The sequence below is a fragment of the Triticum aestivum genome, chromosome 7B, assembly GCF_018294505.1.
Source record: "Triticum aestivum cultivar Chinese Spring chromosome 7B, IWGSC CS RefSeq v2.1, whole genome shotgun sequence".
Lineage (NCBI taxonomy): Eukaryota > Viridiplantae > Streptophyta > Magnoliopsida > Poales > Poaceae > Triticum > Triticum aestivum.
Window position 1 is genome coordinate 460,024,828 of NC_057813.1, and position 3,261 is coordinate 460,028,088.

Sequence of the window (3,261 nt, forward strand, 5' to 3'; positions counted from 1 at the left end):
AACACATAATAGGTGACTATGGACTTGCAAGGTAGGATCAAGAACTCACATAGATTCATGAAAACATAATAGGTTCAGATCTGAAATCATGGCACTCAGGCCCTAGTGAAAAGCATTAAGCATAGCAAAGTCATAGCAACATCAATCTCAGAACATAGTGGATACTAGGGATCAAACCCTAAGAAAACTAACTTGATTACATGGTAAATCTCATCCAACCCATCACCGTCCAGCAAGCCTACGATGGAATTACTCATGCATGGCGGTGAGCATCATGAAATTGGTGATGAAGGATGGTTCATGATGATGATGGCGATGAATCCTCCTCTCCGGAGCCCCGAACGAACTCCAGATCAGCCCCCCCCCCCCCCCCGAGAGAGATTAGGTCTTGGCGGCGGCTCCGTATCGTAAAACGCGATGAAACTTTCTCTTTGATTTTTTTTCTCCGCGAAAGAAAATATATGGAGTTGGAGTTGAGGTCAGTGGATGTCCAGGGGGCCCACGAGGCAGGGGGCGCGCCCCCACCCTCTTGGACAGGGTGTGGTCCCCCTGATGCTATTTCTTTCGTCAGTATTTTTTATTAATTCTGAAAAGTTGCTCCGTGGATTTTCAAGTCATTTCGAGAGCCTTTATTTCTGCACAAAAATAACACCATGGCAGTTCTGCTAAAAACAGTGTCATTCCGGGTTAGTTCCATTCAAATCATGCAAGTTAGAGTCCAAAACAAGGGAAAAAGTGTTTGGAAAAGTAGATACAACGGAGACGTGTTAGCACACAAAGTGTTTCTCTGGTATTCGGGAGTTGCATAATCTCATAGTCTGAGGAACTTGTATAACTCATGAAGAAACCAGTAGCAATGAAACTGACACGATCATAATGCTAAGCTAACGGATGGGTCAAGTCCATCACATCATTCTCCTAATGATGTGATTCCGTTCATCAAATGACAACACATGTCTATGGTTAGGAAACATAACCATGTTTGATTAACGAGCTAGTCAAGTAGAGGCATACTAGGGACTATATGTTTTGTCTATGTATTCACACATGTACTAAGTTTCCGGTTAATACATTCTAGCATCAATAAAAAACATTTATCATGAATTAAGAAAATAAATAATAACTTTATTATTACCTCTTGGGCACATTTCCTTCATTCTCCCACTTGCACTAGAGTCAATAATCTAGTTCACATCACCATGTGATTTAACACAAATATTCACATCTGTATGTGATTAACACCCATAGCTCACATCGTCATGTGACCAACACCCAAAAGGTTACTAGAGTCAATAATCTAGTTCACATCGCTATGTGATTAACACCCAAAGAGTACTAAGGTGTGATCATGTTTTGCTCGTGAGAGAAGTTTAGTCAACGGGTCTGTCACATTCAGAGCCGTATGTATTTTGCAAATATTCTATGTCTACAATGCTCTGCATGGAGCTACTCTAGCTAGTTGCTCCCACTTTCAATATGTATCCAGATTGAGACTTAGAGTCATCTGGATCGGTGTAAAAGCTTGCATCGACGTAACTCTTTACGACGATCTCTTCTATCACCTCCATAATCGAGAAATATTTCCCTAGTCATCACTAAGAATAATCTTAACAGCTGTCCAGTGATCTACTCCTAGATTAAAATTGTACTCCCTTGCCAAACTCAGGGTAGGGTACACAATAGGTCTGGTACACAGCATAACATACTTTATAGAACCTATGACTGTGGCATATGGAATGACTTCCATTATCTTTCTATTTTCTACCGTGGTCGGGCTTCACTACTAGGAAAAGGCATGCTAGTGGCGCACCAGTTTTGCCTACTAATGGCGCACTACTGATGCGCCACTAGCATCACGCCATTAGAATTAAATTCTAATGGCGCACCACTTGTGCGCCATTAGTATCTGGTGTTCTAATGGCGCACCACGTAGTGCGCCATTAGTATAGACCATAGTGCGCCATTAAAATGCCTCCCAGGGGGCCATATGTACCAATGTGCTTTGGCATACTAATGGCACACTAGTGGGTGATGCGCCATTAGTGTGATTATCACAGTGCGCCATTAGTGTCTTGTGTGGTGCGCCACTAGTATGAATATTAGGGATTTTTTTTCTTTTCTGATATTTTCACAGGTTACAAAATATATTATTGAACATAATTTAGACAACACCACACAGCAACATCAGATTCATCGAATACAATAGAAGATTAGTCTCCGAATACAATTCATCATATTAGTCTCCGAATTCAAAAGACCGAACAAAGATAGAACATTACAAGTCTCGAAACCGCGAGTAGCGAGTTTGTCTTCACATTACAAGTCGATATCGATCATCTAAACTACCATCACATAGAAGAGAGTTGCGGTCATCACGATGAGCATCATCGCGATGAAACTGGTCTTCACCCGGTTCCTCCAATGCTCCCTCCTCTCTCCCGCTAGATAGCGAGCATATCTAGATTCCGCCTCCGCCCTAGTGGTGTACCCTTTGTAACTGTTACCGCTGAAACGGTGAACCTGTCTCCGACACTCCTCCCAGTCGTCGTAGACTCCGGGAACCTTACCCTTGTACACGACATACGACGGCATCTCTATGCACAAGCCAAACAACAGACAATACAAAAGCAATATATAAGTATGCAACAAAAGGATCGGAAGAGAAAAGAAAGACATTAATAGCACGATTCATGGTCCTACTAATAAATAGCATCGATTACATCTAAGTTGAACGACTGTCCAAACCAAAGAGACATACAAGTTCATTAAAGTTTAATTACAACATGAGCTAATCGATGTTTTAGAACTACAAATAGCATCACTACTTTCGACTCGACTCATGGGATCGGAGCATGGATGAAGCCGCCGTCTTTCATGATGGTCATGAAGTCGCGGGCGTTGTCAGCCTGCATTTGAAGTGTTGTGTCTATCTCACTGTTGGATGGTTGCTCTCTGAGGTAGAACTGCCCCGAGGTACGAAGGACATCTTGATGGATGATTTCTGCAAACTCCGACTGTATGCGAAAGAATTCTTGTGAGAGGTCCGCGTCCTAGATTGCTGCCAAGCTTGCGGCCCAATCTTTGACATTATTTGGTAGCAGAAGGTGATTATGGTCCCGTACGATCACCCTCATGTGATGGAGGGCATAGTAGGCATCCTTCTGACCGCCAGGCGGCTGCTTGACGCAGGGGAACATCGTATTGTGGGTGAACACGTGCCTGCTGTACCTACGAACTGGCCTCTTAAAGGTGCCTCCAGAT